This window comes from Colobus angolensis, unplaced genomic scaffold (assembly GCF_000951035.1).
Source record: "Colobus angolensis palliatus isolate OR3802 unplaced genomic scaffold, Cang.pa_1.0 Scaffold422, whole genome shotgun sequence".
NCBI lineage: Eukaryota > Metazoa > Chordata > Mammalia > Primates > Cercopithecidae > Colobus > Colobus angolensis.
In genome coordinates, this window is record NW_012117622.1 from 964374 (window position 1) to 984734 (window position 20361).

Consider the following 20361-nt stretch of genomic DNA (forward strand, 5'->3'; position numbering starts at 1 on the left):
AAAAAAAAAAAAAGAGGATTCATAGAGTGAATGATTTTCTTTTGGTGACTGCTTATGACATTGTCCTATAGCTCATCACTGGTCACTTAGAGGGAGGGAGATCAGGGTAAGGTCTAGAAAAGTTGCAGGACGGTGGGAAATAGAATCGTTGTGACCAGCAAAATAATAATCTCTTCTTTCTATTTAAAATAAGCTATAGTATATCCATCTGTTTTAGTCCACTTTGTGTTGCTATAACAGAATACCCAAGACTGGGTAATCCATAATGAACAGAAATTTAGTGGCTCATGGTTCTGGGAGGTCCATGATTGAAGGGTCTGCTTTTGGCAAGAGTCTTCTTGCTGCATCAGCCCATGGATGAAGGGTGAAAAGAGGATGAGAAAGAGCAAGAGATTGAACCCACAGCCTCAAGCTATTTTATAATTGGCATTAATCCATTCATGAGTGTGGAGCTCTCATGACTTAAATAGTTTCCATTAGGCCTCACCTCTCAATGATGTTGCACTTGGGGATTAAATTTCCAACACATACTGTTTTGGGGACACATTCAAGCCAAAGCACTATTCTATATGCTTCTCTGTATATAGAACATATAAAATAATGTTAGACAAGGATATTAAAAGAATGGAAAGTTGTGATAATTCTTTTTTTCTTACAGCAAATGTTAAAATGGTATGAAGAGTATGGTCTCATGGTGATAAAAAAAAATATGTTTGTATACACAGAGGAAAGACTAGGAGGTTCTGTACCTGTTAACAGTGACTGATCCTAGAAGAGCGAAATTTAGGGTAAGATTTTTCATTTTTTTCCCCCAAAATGTCTGGATTGTTTTTAAAAAATAGTTGTTCTTTATTTTTGTATTTCAAAGGAAATATATTGTCTTAGTCTGTTTGAGCTGTTTAACAAAATTCTGTAGACTGGGTGGCTTAAACAACAGAAATTTATTTTCTCACAGGTCTAGAAGTTAGACAGTCCAAGATCAAGGTTCTGGCAGGGCTCAATTTCTGATGAGCGCTTTCTTCCTGACTTGTCAATGGCTGCCTTTTCTGTGTGTTTTCACAGAATACTTCCTTGGTATATGCACAAGGAGAGAGGAAGAAGGCAAGTTCTCTGGTTTCTCTTCTTATGAGGACACTAATCCTATCAAATCAGGACCCCACACTTATGACGTCATTTAAACTTAATTATTTTCTTACTCCAAATATGACCACACTGGAGTTAGGGTCTCAACAAATGAATTTTATGGTGGGCATATACATTCATTTCATAGCACATATACTTACTATAACAGAGACAACCAGTGTTCTAGTCTTTCTTTCTATGATCACACAAACATATATGGGGAGAGGGTAATACATGTACACATATACATGCATGTACATAGCCACATAGACTTTCTTTTTGTTTTAATGAGATCATACACTCCATGTTGTTCAGTATTTTGCTTTTTCCACTTCACTACATGTCCTAGACAACTTTACAAGTCACTTCATACAGATCTATTTTATTATTTATAAATGAGTACTATCATTTGTTGAAAGCATTTAGTTTTTCAGTTTTTGCCTGTGTTATCTTTAAAATTTTTAAAGCAAACAAAAAAATCAGTTAGTATAGTAAGAGCCTAATTGCGAACAAAGAAAACATTCACATTTTAAAAAGCTAGAAGGAAATAAACCAAAATGTAAAGAGTAGTTATTTCTGAATGTGGGAATATAGATAATTTTGTTTTTTTTAACAAAATAATTTGCTTTATTTTCTACCTTACACTCTGTAAGGTTGCTGAACATTACTTTTCCCCAGTCTCCATGTAGAGTCTTGCTTCAGTTCTGCTCTGTATCTCTGCCACAGAGGACAACACTTGAGCTACTCTGGAAGTTACTCTGTTTAGCTATAAATAATAGCCAAAATTACATTTAATTGCCTCATCATCATAATTTTCACTTTATTTACATAAAGCAGTAGCTTCCTTTTGGAGAAATTGTGTGTTGAGGAGAATGTGTATGGGATTTGTGTTTGATAGACTTTTGTTTTAAACTAGTTGAACTGTATGTGACTTGAAAAAGTTGCTTTTACTTCTCTTAACAGCTCTCTCAGCTGCTCAACAGAGAGTTGTGAGAATTAGAGATCAAAGGATTGAAACCCTTTTTTTGTATTCATGGACAAAAATGCTGGCACAACTATTTATTTCTCACTTATATATACCAATGACAAGTAGAATTTATAATCTGTGTAATGTCCTTCCAGCCCTCCTTTTAATGTGTGTGAAATACATGAGAAATATATTGGAATTCTCTTTCTGCAACTGGTTCACACAATGTTTGAGCCAGCGCTATGTCATTTCTCCTTTAGCTGGTTTTTTTTTTTTTTTTTTTTGAGACGGAGTCTCGCTCTGTTGCCCAGGCTGGAGTGCAGTGGCCGGATCTCAGCTCACTGCAAGCTCCGCCTCCCGGATTCCCACCATTCTCCTGCCTCAGCCTCCCGAGTAGCTGGGACTACAGGCGCCCGCCACCTCGCCCGGCTAGATTTTTGTATTTTTTAGTAGAGACGGGGTTTCACCGTGTTAGCCAGGATGGTCTCCATCTCCTGACCTCGTGATCCGCCCGTCTCGGCCTCCCAAAGTGCTGGGATTACAGGCTTGAGCCACCACGCCCAGCCTCCAGTTAATTTCTTGAAAGGTAAAACTGTGTTGTCTGCTTTACCAACATCAGTAAACCTGGTGTATTCAAATACCGAGTCCTAAAAGCCAAATGAATTCTGGTCCTTTTAAGGTGTTTCTGATAAGTCAGTATGTCAAAGAGCACCTAGTTCAGAGTAAATACCTATTTACTCCTCTTTTTCCTTCTTGACTTATCTAAATATGATGTGTGGTTTTCTTCAGAAATTACCATTTCCCACCATCAAAAACTGAAAACTTCTGAGAGCAAATTTAATCTACTTTTGAGGAATAACAGAAGGATTCCTTAAAGAGTCTCGGATTTTATGTTTCTTTTTCTTAGTGCAATGCTTTTAATTTCTAATGTATTTTGTTGTTGGTGGTGTTTTTTGTTTGTTTTGAGACGGAGCTCACTCTGTCACCAAGGTTGGAGTGGCAGTGGTCCGATCTTGGCTTACTGTAACATTTGCTGCCCTGGTTCAAGCAATTCTCCTGCCTCAGCCTCCCGAGTAGCTGGGATTACAGGCTCCTGCCACCATGCCCGACTAAATTCTGTATTTTTAGTAGAGATGGGGTTTCACCCTCTTGGCCAAACTTGTCTTGAACTCCTAACCTTGTGATCCACCTCCCCACCCCCACTGCGGCCTGCCAAAGTGCTGAGATTACAGGTGTGAGCCACCGTGCCGGGCCTAATGTGTGTTTTTAATAAAAAGAAAAGTTGAACCTAGAAGGGAATCCATCATAACATGCATTAGTCATAGGAAAAGGTAAAAACATCCAGAAGAGGAAAAATTATATCACAAAGCAAGGAAAAAAAAAACCAACACCCAATGCACACTGAGTTTAGAACACTTCAACACTCTGTTGCATGCAAATACCTTCCTCCTTATTCCACATTACTAAAAATACTTGTAGTTGCCCAACTGAAAAGGATTTGTTTGGCACAAATTTCTGGAGATAGCTAATTTCAATAACATTTAAAAATATACGTTCTTAAATATATACATTTATACATATTCATTTCAGATTACTCTTTTTCCTCTAGGAATGACTTATATTGTAAACTACATTTCTGAGTAGCTTGTGTTTCTGTATAATGAAGTACCACTGGAGAGAACAGTCACTTGTGGCAGGTAGCAAAGAAATTTCAATAAAGTAAACTCTTAGGATTATCAAAATTATACATTTGGGGCTGTTAGCATGGCCTAGAAAAAGATGAGGACAGGCTCATCTCATTAAAAGAGAAGAAATAGTGGAATTAGCTTGAATCTAATTACAAGCCACACTATCTAATGTAAAAACATGACTGTTTTTTCACTCCCATTCATTTTGACTAGTAATTAGTTTTGGCCTCTAAAATGCCACCCTTTAATCATCCAAACACAGATGTGATTTGCCGTGCAATTTAATCTTGCTTTAATGAAGAACTAATGGACGCATCGCAAATTACTTTCCCTGTTGGAGAAAAATTCTATTTCCTGCTTTTCAAAAGATCAAGAGTATCTTGTGATAATAGCCCAAGCGGCCCTGGCAGCCTCACCGCACAGAGCAAACAAGCTCTTTTACTCAACTCCCAATTCAATGGAGAAAAAGAGGCTACAATTAGCAACAAAGCAGGGGAAACGCAGCATTACAGCCGAATCACTTTCTGTAGCTCAACCCCCAGTAACCACTGGCTTGTTAGAGCCAGGTCTAAAGTGTCAGACAGGAACAATGCGCTGTGATAAATTACTCTCTTCAAACAGCTGCACTGCTAATTTTCAATTATACACACAAATGGCTCTCAGATTGGAAGAAAATGGAGTGCATGGGGAGAACAGTAGTAGATTTCTATGTTTGTTTGGTAGTGAGTGTGGAGGCGGGAGAATGACATCCTGAAAAGAAAGCGGTAGTGAGGAGTCAGTGTTTGAACTTCAGAAGATGAACCATCCCAAATCTTTCCGAGACCTGTGGTTTCCTCGCTTAGCGCTGGGTTCTAAAAGGACTGAAATTACGAGTTACTTTCCTTCGTGGGTTTGTTTTTTTGGTTTGTTTGTTTTGACCTGTCGCCCACTTTACACTGAAAATTCCCGACTGACCTCACTGCTCTGTCTTGGTAAGCCCATTTGGATTCACGAAGGCTCCATTCCTCTAGGTGCACTTGCCATCTGTGTACCAAACCCCTACAACCCTTCCAGCTCCTTCCTTCCTTAGTTCCTCAGCAACCTGACTGTGCTTGAACCTTCTACTCTTTCACTCTCCTTCATACCATCAACTGCTAGTCCTCATCGCCAGAGTTCAATGCTTTCTGCCTAGACTCTGAAGAGACACCTCCTCCAGCCAAATACAAAACATTCACCCTTATAGACTGAGAGAAAAATTTTAGAAATCTCATTTGTTTTTTTCTGAACTAGATTTTCCCTAAAGAGATATTAAAATTTGGTCATCTTTTCTGTCAAATAAGAAAGGGTGTCATGAAATATTCCTTAATACTTAATGCAGAGATAAACAATAAATCAATATACATTATTATTCTTTTTTCCTTACCTATGTGTTATCCATATATCCTAAGTGGCAGCTTATTTGGGGGTTGATTTTTAAATTAGAGTTTGGGAAGATACATGCTGCTGGACCATCTCTGATTCTTTCAGGAAGGATTCATGGATGGCCCTGGGCTAAAATCCACACCACCCCAGACTGTTAGCACCTTTGTGGTTTCCCCACTCCCTTATTTTTCAATTGTGGCTATTTCCCCCCAAAACCAAAGGGAAGAGTTTGCTTTTTCATAAAAAGACACTTGTTAAAGATCTGAAGGGCGGCATGAATTGATTTTCTTGTAGAAAACACGAAGCCAATTCTTGTTGAATCTATTTCTGTCCTATTCCAAGCAGGAGATAACAGCCACAAGTGTGTGACACAGAATTGTTCCTTTAGCTCACTCTCTTGGAAATCAGTTTGTGACCAGAGTAGCTGCTCTTTTGTCTCTCAGCAGGGATGGTGTTGATGTTATTGCATTTTCCATCTTGAAGACGCCACAAATCTTTTGCCTCCATCAGCGTTTGTTCATTGTGTTCACGGACAAGGAGGCACTCATCTTTTGGGGAGCAGTCTTGGTAGACAGTTCCCCTCCATTTTTTTTTTTTTTTTTTTTTTTCAACCATGCTGATTCAAGCCAGGAACCTTTTTTGACTTCAACAGCGGGGAAGAAGACAGTAAGTGGGCCTCATCTGCTTAAGGGCCACACATTAAGTACGACACAATCATTTGGCCAGATGAGGATAATGGCCATTAAAATGTTCTGATTTCTAACCATTTTCTAGAAAAGTGAATGTAATGTAAATTAATGTTCAAAAAAGGGACTTCTAGAAGGGAATTTGTTTTAAAAAGAGCAATCATTTTAGAAGGATGGAGTGGGGAAACCTCTTTTAGAGCAGTTCTCACCGAGGAAAAACTGTGAGCATTATATATTTGAATTAGAAATACTACCACTTAGAAAAGACTATGTAGAAAATTTAAAATGCCAGTCCATTAAAAGTTACTTTTCTTCATGCAGTGGGGGAAGGCTACTGGAAGGTGGGGGATGGTTGTGATACCGAGTGGAAATGCAGTACTTTTTTTTTTTTTATGCTGAAGTGGGATTTTACTCCTTCTACTTTATAATCGTTACAGAAATTTAAACCTCAAACCATTTCAGCCCAAGCTTATACTAAGCTTGTTAGTGGTTTCTGATGCTGTGGACGATAATGCTGCAGCATTACCATAAATCAGCAGAATTAACTATGATCTTCAGAAGCATGCTTGAAAGTGGGTGACAGAAGTCTGCAATTTGGTGCTCTGAATATTATGATAACATTCTATATTAAATGTTCATAATCTACTTAAAGCTGAGCTTCAAGTACATTTTGTATTTGTGCTTTGCCCAATATTAAAAGCCAGTAACAATTATTACAACCCATGTGAGCTTTCATTATTTGCAAATGCAAAATATAAAAATATATGTTCATGCATGTACCAAGTGACCTTTTTATTAATTTTTTAAAAAGTGTTCATTTTTTATTGAAATATGGTTATTGCTTTGTCCACTTAAGAATTGGCCTTAAATTGTATTTTTATTACATTGTCATCCACAAAACAAATGATCACAGATGATCTATAGATTCAAATGCAATTCCAATACTATATTGCAAACTTGTAAAATATGTATGATTCGCTCTGCCTTTTCCATCTGATGTCAGTTTTCATATAATCTTATGACTCAAAAAACAAGGATCTTTACTGGACATTAAGTCCCAGAAAGTAATACTCTACTTTTAAATACACAATAATTAAGGCTCATAGCATGTTTTTTGCGCCTCACTCCCCAAAAGACATATTCTCTGACTTGGTCCCAGAATAACCTAATTATGAGCAAATCAAGGTTTATTTTTTTTTATTGCCTTTGTTATTCTATGCTAACTTGCATACATACCAGAGCACATTGATGAATGCTGTAGAGGTACAAACAAAATATCTAGGCAAGTCATTCTTCGCAAATAGATAGGAAATGAATTTTTTTTACAATGTTGAAAAAAAATACAATTGTTCACTGCTTGAACTGAAAGCATCAGTTGGCTGTTTAAGCTTACTCCTAAGTGGCACCTACAAAAAAGGTTGCCTATCGCAAGCAATTGGCTAATTTAGCAGGTAAGTGAGTTAGACACACTGAAGATTTTTTACTATATAACTTATTGGGCTAAAATGAAGATCAAATAAATGATGCAAAATGTAAATGCATCTTTTTTTCCCGCTGATTTTGTGCAAATGTAAGGGGGAAGATAGAATTTTGGTAGTACTTTTCATTCACAATGGTTATATAGAAAAGCTCATCTAAACCAGACACTAAATGGGATTAAATATGATCTATTTTAAGTGGGTAATCTTATAAAAACCTCATAAATTTCTAGCACTCAAATGCTCTCAAAGAAGCTCTGCCTCTCAGATCTTGACTAGGGGTGCAGAAGGAAGCTGAGTCCTTGAGATTCCTCAGTGTACTGTGTTTTCTCAAGCTCACCCTCGCTTCCTTCAATAGCAATGAATGATTGCCAGCAGCCCTCCCTTTGAGTGTCCCTCTGCCCATATTTCACCTGTAAAAGGAACATGAAGAGAAAAGATCTATGAAAGCACTTTGAAAAAACTGCTATATGCATGCAAGATATACAACAGAAAAACCTATTAGCAATAATAATCACAATTTATTAGGTACCTCCTAAGTGATGCAATATGTAAATGATTTGTACATAATATTTTTAATCCATACAAATGATAAAGTAGGCAATTTAAACCTTAGGTAGGTGAGGAAAGCGAGTCTCTAGAGAAGTTAAATAACTTACCACTATTTAGGATTTGAATTCAATTGTCTGATTCTAAAGCCCATACTTTAAATCACTGGACTACTCTGGCTCTAATTACTTAAATATGTCTATTATATATCATTATTTTTAAATAATGCTCCAAATTATATGGCCAGTGTGTTATATTATCATGTATGAAAAATCAGGATTTTTAATCAGTTTTCTTCCTCTCCAAAGGAAAAGATTTGGGAAACATCTATCTCTTATCATATGATTCAGAAAAGGAGGAAAGATATAGAGGACTGGAGTTCTCTGGATCACTCAGTCAGGGGTATAAATGACTTTACCATAATGGTGTAATGCTTGAATTTGCTACTTTAGGTAGCCTCAAAAAGAGTGGTTTTTTTTTTTCTTTTTTCATTTTTGGCATGATATGCATTAGTGATGTTCTCATCAAAAGCAGCACAATTTTAAAAATGAATTTGGCAAAGCTCCAAAACTAAATGGGCATGTAAGATGTATATGGGCACCTTGGCATTGTTACTTATAATAGCTAAGAAAATTTAGGAAGAGAACATGTTTGGAGATTTGCCTTACCAGGAGCAAAGAACATTATGAAGATGTGCTAGTGAAGATACGCTAAAATGCAAAGGGGTATTCATGCAGGAATAAACAAAACAATCAGTGGAGCAGAATACAAAGTCTACAACAAGTTCAGTATACACATCAGAATGTAGTTATGATAAAAACACAGTTTAAATCAGTGTAGTACTATTGATTGCCCATTTGGGGAAAAAATGCAATTACATCTTTACTGTTCACAAAAAAGTACAGAAGGATTAATGATTTAATGTAACAAATAAACAAAAAACCATGCTAACAACTTAACACCAGAAAAATCATGAATAAAATACAAGAGAATTTTGTTTTGTGATCTATAACTAGGGAAGACATTTCTAAGCAAAACATAAAACTGCCAAGTCATAAATGAAAGAATTGACAAGTTTACATATAAATAAAAATATTTTCTATAAAGATCCATTTCTGGCCGGGCGCGGTGGCTCAAGCCTGTAATCCCAGCACTTTGGGAGGCCGAGACGGGCGGATCATGAGGTCAGGAGATCAAGACCATCCTGGCTAACATGGCGAAACCCCGTCTCTACTAAAAATACAAAAAACTAGCCGGGCGACGTGGCGGGCGCCTGTAGTCCCAGCTACTCGGGAGGCTGAGGCAGGAGAATGGCGTGAACCTGGGAGTCGGAGCTTGCAGAGAGCTGAGATCCGGCCACTGCACTCCAGCCTGGGCGGCAGAGCGAGACTCCGTCTCAGAAAAAAAAATAAAATAAAATAAAAAAAATAAAGATCCATTTCTAAAAATTTAAAATACAAAACAGAGGCTGAAAGAACATATCTGCAATTCATACAATATTCAAAGGAGTAATAGCCACAATATGTAAGTTCTCCCACAAATCCAACAATAAAAAGAAAAAAAAATTCAATAGAAAATTGAGCAAAGGATATGGAGAGGCAATTCATTCTTGGAAGATGAAATCAAACTAGGCAGTAAACATAAATTCATAATCTCACTAGCACTCAGGGAAATGCAAATAAGAGCAAGTTACCATTTTCTATCCATCAAACTAGCAGAAATTTAAAAGCCTGCTCATGTCTAGTATCCATGAAGATGTGGAGAAAAGGTTATGCATACACGGTGGTGAAATGTAGATTGATATGATACCCATCAAAAAAATGTTTCTAATACTAGTGCTTATTTATTTATTTAGTTTTTTAACCTTTGTTTTAGGTTTGGGGGTACATGTGAAGGTTTGTTACATAGGTAAACACTTGTCATGGGGGTTTGTTTTACATGTTATTTAATCATTCTCCCTGCTCAGGTAGACTCCAGTGTCTGTGTTTTCCTTCTTTGTGCTCATAAGTTCTCATTTAACTTCCATTCATAAGTGAGAACATGCAGTACCCATCAAAGTTAAAAATGTACAAACTACCTGGCCCAGTAATTCATTTCTAAAAGCAATTCTATAGAAATACTTTGCATGTGAACCCAAAGATAGAGTCACGCATCACTTAGGGATGCAGATACATTCTGAGAAATGCATTGCTAGGTGATTTGGCATCATGCAAACATCACAGAATACATGTACACAAACCCAGATATATAGCCTGCCACATAGCTAGGCCATATGTGGTATATATGACTATTTCTCCTAGGCTACAAACTGGTACAGCGTATTACCGTACTGAGAATTGTAGGCATTTCTAACACAATGGTAAGTATTTGTGTATCTAAACATGGAAAAGGCATGGTAAACATACAGTATTATACTCATAATTGCATATGTAGTCTGTTCACTGAAATGTTATGCAGTGCATGACTGTATACGTATAATGGTGCTCATTGTAACATTTCTTATGATAACAGAATTGGAAACCTAAGAGTTCCTTAATATTAGGATGATAAATATGATACACCATACTATGCAGTCATTAATAAGAATGAGATAGATCTATAAATGGAAAGAGGGTCACTGATTAGTGAAAAACAGGCAAATCTCAGAATAATACATGTAGTGTGATTCTATTTGTGAAAGTCTCTCTATATATGTATACGTGTAGAATGTGAAAGAGCAAAATTGAGATTGGCAGGTTGCTGTGTGTGCATGTATATGTGTGTGTGTGTGAGAGAGAGAGTTTTTACTTTTCTGTTTCTCCTAAATTAAGGTATAATTGACAAACTAAAATCTTATATATTTACAATGTACAACAACATGCTTTGCTATATGTAGTATACACTGTGAAATAAAACAAAGTAATATGTTCATCACCTCACATACTTATTTTTTTGTGATGAGAACATTTAAAGTCCATTCTCGGAGAAATTTTCAAGCCTACAATACATTATTATTAACTATAGTCACCATATTATATAATAGATCCTCAAAGCTTATCATCCTAACTGAAAATTTGTATCCTTTGACCAGCCTGTACCCCTCTCCCTTCTCTCCTCCTTCCCTGCCCCTAGAAACCACCATTCTACTCTCTGCTTCTATGCATTCAGTGAAGTTTTTACTCTTTATACTTTTGTATTGTTTATTTTATTTTTTTTTAACAGTAGTCTTGTTTTTTCTTTTGCAGTGAAAATAACAGTGACAAGAAGCCCACTGCCTGATTCACATAAGCAAGGCATGCTGCAGGGAAGACGGGGTTCTTATTAACATTTCCTTTCATGTGCTTACATATGAGTTATAGTTGCTAATCCTTTCCCACAGTTTAGCACCTAGTTAAAAGAAAGGCTGGCCGGGCGCGGTGGCTCAAGCCTGTAATCCCAGCACTTTGGGAGGCCGAGACGGGCGGATCACGAGGTTAGGAGATCGAGACCATCCTGGCGAACATGGTGAAACCATGTCTCTACTAAAAAATACAAAAAAACTAGCCGGGCGAGGTGGCAGGCGCCTGTAGTCCCAGCCACTCGGGAGGCTGAGGCAGGAGAATGGCGTGAAGCCAGGAGGTGGAGCTTGCAGTGAGCTGAGATCCGGCCACTGCACTCCAGCCTGGGCGACAGAGCGAGAAAAAAAAAAAAAAAAGAAAGAAAGGGCTTCGGGCTCTTCCTCTTTCCCTAAGCGGCCTGAGGTAATCTGTGAAAATGGTTCGCTATTCACTTGACCCGGAGAACCCCACAAAATCATGCAAATCAAGAGGTTCCCATCTTCGTGTTCACTTTAAGAACACTCAGAAAACTGCCCAGGCCATCAAGGGTATGCATATTCGAAAAGCCACGAAGTATCTGAAAGATGTCACTTTACAGAAACAGTGCGTACCATTCCGACTTTACAATGGTGGAGTTGGCAGGTGTGCCCGGGCCAAGCAGTGGGGCTGGACACAAAGTCGGTGGCCCAAAAAGAGTGCTGAATTTTTGCTGTACATGCTTAAAAATGCAGAGAGTAATGCTGAACTGAAGGGTTTAGATGTAGATTCTCTGGTCATCAAGCATATCCAAGTGAACAAAGCACCTAAGACCTACAGAGGTCATGGTCGGATTAACCCATACCTGAGCTCTCCCTGCCACATTGAGATGATCCTTACTGAAAAGGAACAGATTTTTCCTAAACCAGAAGAGGAGGTTGCCCAGAAAAGATATCCCAGAAGAAACTGAAGAAACAAAAACTTATGGCATGGGAGTAAATTCAGCATTAAAATAAATGTAATTGAGGAAAAAAGAAAAAAGAAAAAGAAAGGGCTTCGGAATCAGGTAAGTGTAGATTAAAGGTCTAACAGCAAATTGCTGAACCTTTGGAAGCCTCGGTTTTTCCATCTGGAAAATGGATTTTTATCTTACAGGACTGTTGCGAGGATTGATGAGCTAACATTCCTAAATCAGAGAGTTTGAAGTCTGGCCCATGGTAAGAAGTGGATGAATGGTGGCTTTTATTTTGTAGCTTTACAAGAACTCTGCAGCACAGTAAGACGTATTTTAGCACTAACTTTTTTTTTCAGATGGAGAAGTTCAGGCTCAGAGAGGTTAAATGGCTTCTATGAGATCAGACAGGAATTGGACTAGAGTTTGGATCTAATCACCATTATTCTGACTTCTGGTTCTTTTTCTTAGAAGCCGAATAAATTGAAGGTCACATAACTTTTTCATCAAACGTTGCCAGTTTTATCTACATTTTGGAGACTATATACTTTCACCTGTGAAATGAAAAACAAAAACAAAAAACAAAAAACCCACCTAATTTGCAGTGGAAATTGGCATTGAGGGAACAAATACAACAATAAAACCTCCACTAGTTCTACATAGCTTCCTATCAAGTGCCTGGCCTCTAATGTAGAAATAGCTGTCATTACCAGGACCCTAAGGCAATGGAAGAGACAGATTCCTACTCCATTCTGATTCAAAAGATCTCTCTCCTCCTAACCTCCCTTCTCACCCCAAGAAGCCTGCCCCATTCTGGAATCTCAGCTTTTCCTTTCAGTTAACAGAATCCTCTGGCCTCCCGCTTGTTCCTGTGTCACCCTAGTACAGCACCTTTTCCTCAGCACCTCTCTCATAGCTTTTCTGTCCTCATTCACCCTTGTTGCTTTTCCCATATTTAGGACTCTCCTAATAACTCAGCCCCAAGGACAGATAATGTGTGGCAATTTATAAAAAAAGAACAGGTAGAACTTTTAGATACTGCTAGAGATATACAAAAAAATATTAAAATATGCCAGGCGTTATGGTGCATGCCTGTAGTCCCAGCTACTCGGGAGGCTGAAGAGGGAGGATTTCTTCAGCCCAGGAGTTCTGAGCTGCAGTGTGCTATGCTGATCCTGTGCTATGCTCTAAGTTAGGCATCAATATGGTGACCTTCCTGGAGGTGGGACCATCAGGTTGCCTAAGGAGGGATGAAATGGCTCAGGTCAGAAGGAGAGTAGGTAAAGACTTTCATACTGATCAGTAGTGGGTTTACACCTGTGAATAGCCACTGTACTTTGGGAAACATAGCAAGACCCCATCCCTAGAAAATAAATAAATATTAAGATATAAAACTTAAGAAATCAGTGCTAGGACTGGAGGTTGGTGGATAGCTTAGAGTTTGACCAGGCAGGGCAGAGAGGACCTGGAAAGCGTATATGCCTTTGGAATGATTCAGGCACTCAGAAGAAGTCTACCTAGATGGGCCACAATGTTCAGAGAGAATGGAGACATAAACAGGTAATAGTCTGATCAGACAGCAACATTAGGTGATACAGCAGGAGGTAGGTTCTCAAAGACAAACAGAGGTTCCCAGACTAGGAATTACGTGGAGATTCAGGTGGAAGCATGAGGCAAAAGAGGAAGCAGGTGACTTGCCCTGATCTCTAGGCTGACTGACATTCAGGAACAAGCCTCCAGGGCCTCAGATAATTGGGGCGAACCAAGCAGGGTGTGGAGTCAAGAGTACAGTACAACACATGGAGTCAGGACCAGCTCAGGGGTTCTAAGTAGAGGCCTGGTCATAGAAACAAGATAGAAGGGCAGTTGCTAGAAAGTGAGTTCAAGGTCAGAGCATTAAGTACTTAAGATAATGAACTAGGACTTTAAAATTGCTGTTACCTAGACCAACCTTAGGATGAGTTCTAAAACAGGCTGAGCCCTGATTTTTGCCAGGAAGCATTTAAGGAATCCTGTTTCTGTAGTTGGTAGCCAGGTGGGGTATTATATTGAGTGATAAGATCATATAGAAAACATATTTTAAAGTAATGGAAAGACATCTAACTTATTAAAAATGTTTGCTGTTTTTTGTCCCAAATTTGTTTATTAGAATTTTTATTGGTGAAATTTAATTTTACAATGAGAACATTTAGAGAAGCAGTAACATTCCTTCCGTTTTTTGGTTTGCTTTGTTTTTCAGTAATTATTTTCCAACTATCCCTTTACTATGAAACTATCCTTTCTGTTAAGATCATTTGCTTAAAAGTTACGCTTATGCAGATAGAGGGGAAAATTGCACATTGGTTAATAATAGTTACAAATTATCATTAGCACTATGCAGTTTTAATGAATCATTATCTATTTTAAGTTAATATTTCTGCGATGTGGATCTGACAATCCTATTTTTATAAAATAATCTGACTAATCAGGATGTTCTAATCAGGGCAGAAAATAAAATGTAGAAACTTGGGGTCTTCAGACCTTCCCTTGGCCATGGGACTAAAACTGTGTCTCTAATAAAAGCATTTTGAAAGACCTAGACATGGTATGAGGTTTCTTTTGGCTGGCCACCAAAAGACCTCAAGGACTTGCTTCCCTTATGGAGACAGTTTTCTTCAAGACTGTGGTCCAGGGAGCCAGCAGGGCAACACACATGTTTTACAAGGGATTTTGATTTCCATTAAGTCTCCTGCACACTTTTGAGCAAAGAACGGGAGAGGGCATTTTCCATGAGGAGATCCGTTGAGTTTTTGTGCCAACTGAAGACTATGAATTAATACTTTTCTGCTATTCCTAAAATTAAAACCCCATGAACTAACCATTTTAGGGTATTAAGCTTTGCTTCAAAATGCATTCTCCACAGATGAATCAAAGGGCCTAATGCATTTGCTATTTGGGAATAATAAGGCATGAAATGGGGTCTAGGACTTATATATTTACATAAGAAGAAAGAGCTGGAAAACTTAAGGAAAACAACAACAGAGGAGGTGCTACTGTGAGACTTGCTCTGAAAACACAGACATGCCAACTGCTCCTCTTCAAACCATGGCCCAGTCTATGGCAATTGACAAGCACATTTGGAAACCTCAATCCTTTTTTCCCTTGGGATTCCTAGAACTTCTAGATTTTGACATTCTCCTTGTCTTTGCTGTGTACCCCTGGGAGAAACAAAGAGTGAGAAGAAACAAGGGAAAGGAGAAACATTTGTGTTTTCCAAGTTTTCAGTGTTGATCAGGTATGAGGAAATAGACATTGAGGATTACTATAGCATGAGGGAGCGAGGAAAGGGTTGAAAAACTAACTGTTGGGTACTATGATAACTACCTGCATATGGGATCATTTGTACCCCAAACCTTAGCATCAAGCAATATACCCACATAACAAACCTGCACATGTACTCCTGAATCTAAAATAAAACTTGAATATAAAAAATAAATAAAATGGAAAGGAAAAAGTCAGTATATAGAAACTTTAGAAATAGCAGTCATCTAGTTTTAACTTAAAATTGAGCAATTTAGATTTTGCCCTGTCTCACGCGTTCGTGTGAAGAGACCACCAAACAGGCTTTGTGTGAGCAACACTGCTGTTTATTTCACCTGGGTGCAGGCAGGCTGAGTCCGAAAAGAGAGTCAGCAAGGGGTGGTGGATTATCATTAGTTGTTATAGGTTTTGGGATAGGCGGTGGAGTTAGGAGCAATGAGCAATGTTTTGCAGGCAGGGGGTGGGTCTCACAAAGTACATTCTCAAGGGTGGGGAGAATTACAAATAATCTTCTTAAGGGTGGGGGAGATTACAAAGTACATTGATCAGTTAGGGTGGGGCAGAAACAAATTACAATGGTGGAATGTCACCAGTTAAGGCTGTTTTCACTTCTTTTGTGGATCTTCAGTTGCTTCAGGCCATCTGGATGTATACGTGCAGGTCACAGGGGATATGATGGCTTAGCTTGGGCTCAGAGGCCTGACATGCCCTATGTGAGAAAAAGTTGCCTAAGTCACGTATAAATGTGCGCAGTTTCTTGCAATCTCCTGTACCACCTGTGGTCATTTCACTGAAGTATCATGGAATCACACAGCTTTGTAGCTGTGAGTTGAACATCTTAAGATAACTAGGATTTAATATTTTTACACAAAAACATCATTATTGATAGAATCACTTTTATTTGACTTACATCAAAACAAAGTCAGGACTAGAGTCATGCTGTCTGCAGTCCTTGAGTGAACAGAGGCTGTGTCAGCATAGGGTCAGCTGCATATGATGGCACACCCAAAGTTGTAAAGACATAAACAAGATTAAAAGTTTATTTCTTTTTCAAGTAAAATTATTCTGGAGATAATGAGTCCAGGGTTGATCTGGTGGCTCCATGGTCACTGGGGATCCCAACTCCTTTGTTCTTGCTTCTTTGCCATTTTAAGCTTACCTCATTTCTGAAAATGGCAGTTCTAGCACCAGTCATGTTTGCATTCCAACCAGCGGGAATAAAGAGAAGATGTGTAAGATGGAAGGCAAAAGAGAGTCCCAGAAGCTGCCGCAGATCTCTTCCAGCTGCATTTCGAAAGCCATTACTTAAGTGTATGTTGTCACCTAGCTGCAAGAAAGGCTGGGATTGTATTCTGTATTCTGGGCAGTAATGTGTCCAGCTGAGCACTGGAGTTTTATTAATAAGGAGGAAGGTGAGAATGAATGTCAGAGTACACAGTTATCAGTCTCTGTCTACATGTCAACTATTCTAATATCCATTCTTTACCTTGGTTACTTATTTCTTCACTTTGAACCTTACTAATCTTCTCCTAAATGCAAGTACAGAGCCCTGATACATCAGTTACATTATGTGAAGTCTATAACAATAATAATTAATTGGAAACACAAGAGATAAAAACAGAGATGGTTTCTAACTAAGGAACGAAAAAAGAAAGGGAAAAGGGCCTTTCCATTTTCTCTCTCCCTCTTCTTCACTCTCTAATTCCCCACCACACACACACTTTTATATACATTCTGGCTGTTTTTCACTATTTCTTGGCTAGGGCACCTCACTGTACAGCAGAAAATATTTCACACAATCCAGAGAAGAAAAGAAAGACAGTTACTTGGCTTTTTTGCTCTTTATGAGAGGCCATTTTACAGAAAGGACAACTGGTTTGTTTAGGGAATTAGTAAAGAGGAAGATAGTAGCATATAAAAGGCATCAGCTGAAAGGAAGAAGCAAAATATTTTTATCACTCTTAAATGAGGAAAGTCAAAAGCCTTATGAGCTTTTTTGATTAATTTCAAACCCTGCCTTTCATTGGATATTTTTTGCCCTCAATTTTTGGCCATCTGAGACATAAGTTATTTTACTGAGATAACCTCTAGAAGTGGTGGGTTTCACCTGTAACACCAACAAAAACAATGCATCAGAAGATTCATTTGTTGTCTAATTCGTTTTCAGGGTATACTGAGTTGCCTTACTCAAGGGACTTATCTGGTAACATTTGAGGACAATGTAGGATGGAGACTTTATTGTGTTGGACTTGATAGTAGGGTAATATGAGTAGGTACAACATTATACTATATTAACTTAATTAGTTGGATGATGCTAGTACAACGTGGTAGAAAATAACGTACACCAAGAACTGTGGTTCTTTGAGTGTGTAATAATCCATTGAGGAGCTTGTTAAACACGTCTGTTCCTAATCCAATCTCTAAAACTCTGATTTAGTACACCTAGGATAGATCCTAGGAATCTAAATTTCTGACAAGCATCCTAGGACGAGGCTTTGAGAGATACTGACCTAGAGATTCAGATAGCATGAAGACCTTGATACGAGACTCAATGCTGCAAGTTCTGAATTTGAGCCGTCTTCACCACTTACTAACTGTGTGATCTTGGACAAGCTAGGTAACCTCTGGGCTCACTTTCTTTATTTTTAAAATGAGTGAAAATATAACTAGGATTGTTTTTCAGATTAACTGAAAGAACATATGTGAACACATATAGCACATTGCTTAACACTTGATAAACATGTAAAAAATTCCTCCATCATGTTAGGATCTGATGTGCTCTAGAGACTATTTATCCAAAAGTTCTGTGGCAAGCAGGCACCTGAAATTTCTACTAAAGCAGCAGGCCTTTTGGTTAAACTATTGTCTTCAGAAAACACCTATTGCTACCCAAATAAGCCACTTTGAATTGCTAATCCTTACCTAGTGCTTTCTGTGGTGTGTTCTGTGGAACAGGGGTCCTGTACGACCTTAAGAGGTGATAGTTTACAAAAAGGGTTCATGGTCAAATATTAAACAAAATCAACAAAGTTCCCTTAGTGTAAGACTTCTCTGAGCCTTTAATATGTTAATGCACATTTGAGTCTATAAGAGGGAGGTTTTGTATAAACCCTTTCCAATTATTTTGTTTGTTTTTTTGAGACAGTCTTGCTCTGTCACCCAGGCTGGAGTGCAGTGGTATGATCTCAGCTCACTGCAGCCTCCAGCTCTGGGCTCAAGCGATTCTCCTGCCTCAGCCTCCCAAGTAGCTGGGGTTATAGGCATGTGCCACCATGCCCGGCTAATTTTTGTATTTTTAGTAGAGACAGGATTTTGCCATGTTGTCCAGGCTGGTCTCAAACTCATGGCCTCAAGTGATTCACTGCCTTGGCTTTCCAAAGTGCTGGGACTATAGGCATGATCCAGTGTACCAGCCACATTTTCCAAATTTAATTGAGAAATATGTTTTCATGTAGCATCTCAGGAGGTTTCTGTCTACAGAACACACTGGGAACACAATTACCTATTTCTACATGTGAAAGGTTTAGATTTGCTAGCAGACAGCAGTTAGCTAATGCAGAGAATAGAATGTGGGTTTGTGGGGAAGGAATAGAAAACTTTGTGGGACATTGGATTCAGCCTAGGGAGGAAAGTCCAGGTGAGAAACTCACATCCGCCAAGGATGTCAGAAGGGTACCAGGGATCCTGGAGGCTGAAGCCCTAAAATGAAGTAAAGAAGACTTGAAAGTCAAAATGCGTTAGTTATAATTTAATATAGTAGTGCTTGTCTGGGAAAACAAGTTCTATGCTTCCTTTCTCTATTCTTACATTTACCTTCATAGCTTCTGACCTGCCTAATTGAGGTTACCTAGGTACTTACAAGGAAAGTTCATTCTTCCCACCCCTTTCCCCGGAAAAAGAAATTTAAATTGGGTGTTTAACATATGTCAAGCATTGGGCTTGGAGCTAAGGACTGAAAGACATGCGTAAGATGTTGTTTATGTCCTGGAAGATCAACAGTGCAGTCAGAAGGAAATACAGGTGAAAAGATGCATACAACCATATGGTAATGTTAATTAAGTTATGCATACCACTTAATAGTGAATGAGGGACAGTGCTTCTACGATTAGAGATGTCAGGAAAATTTCACATACAAAGTTATGGTTTGATATGGTTTGGCTGTGTTACCACCCAAATCTCAACTTGAATTCCCACATATTGTGGGAGGGACCCAGTGGGAGGTAATTGAATCATGAGGGCAGGTTTTTCCCATGCTGTTCTCGTGGTGGTGAATAAGTCTTATGAAATCTGATGTTTTAAAAATGGGAGTTTCCCTGAACAAGCTCTCTCTTTGCCTGCTGCTATCCATGTAAGATGTGACTTGCTCCTCCTTGCCTTCTGCCATGATTATGAGGCCTCCCCAGCCACGTGGAACTGTAAGTCCATTAAACACTTTTTCCTGTACAAATTACCCAGTCTCGGGTATGTCCTTATCAGCAGTGTGAAAATGGACTAATACATGGTTGAACCAATCCTTGAGGAAATAAGGCTTGACTGCAATGCAAAGATTTAGAAGTATGCAGGAGAATAGAGTCCTAGAGGACAGAACCTCAGCTAGAAGCAGGGAGCACATATATTATTTGATGGGAGCATGTTGTCATTTTATGAGGCGAAGCTCTAAGGGTAAATTCTCAAAACAATGACATTAAATTCTCCCTGTAATTGAGAAGCATTTTCCATCCATGACACAGTGACATTAATGAAGAAGTCAGCACTTAATATAGTATCCATAGGGGAATCTAATGTGCTTGTGGTCACCCTGATGGATTCTCTCTCAGGTGAGTCTTCTAGGGAACTCACATAGTCACTGCTGAGTCTTGAGTTCATTGTCTGTGCCCCTTGCTTAGGCTGGTTCTTGAATCGGAATGCCCATCTATTTTCATTTGAAACCAGTCATCCTTCAAGGA

At 38.6% G+C, this 20361-nt stretch overlaps 1 pseudogene; it reads left to right on the top strand.

The window, feature by feature from the left end:
* The first annotated feature begins 11623 nt into the window (after positions 1-11623).
* LOC105522254 lies at positions 11624-12133 on the top strand (annotated as a pseudogene).
* The last annotated feature ends 8228 nt before the right edge of the window (positions 12134-20361 follow it).